Source organism: Protomyctophum parallelum, assembly GCF_964188405.1.
Source record: "Protomyctophum parallelum genome assembly, chromosome: 9".
Classification (NCBI taxonomy): domain Eukaryota; kingdom Metazoa; phylum Chordata; class Actinopteri; order Myctophiformes; family Myctophidae; genus Protomyctophum; species Protomyctophum parallelum.
Genome location: NC_139706.1, coordinates 1,574,649 through 1,575,000, shown reverse-complemented (window position 1 = coordinate 1,575,000; position 352 = coordinate 1,574,649).

Here is a 352-nt window from a genome sequence, read left to right as displayed (position 1 = left end):
ACTTCTTGTAAATTAAGTAATGCAGATGTTTAACAATAATTAAACTATCTTATAAGGGTCCATTTATTTACCAACCCTCCACCCCCTTAAGGACCACTGGTTGAAAACCACTGACTTAGGTCAGGGGTTCTCAACGTTTTTGGCTGGGGACCTAGTGGAAGATTTAAGGCACATTTGACTTCAAGTCATGATACAGAGAAACCCTTTGGCATGGAAGTACCTTAGGGTCATATGAAAAGATTTATCCAAAGAGACAAGCTGCATCACCCTTCATTACTGAAATATGCACGTTTTTCAAAATGGCCGCCGACAATGAACCACTATTACACCAGAGCCAATATCTTTGCTTTGG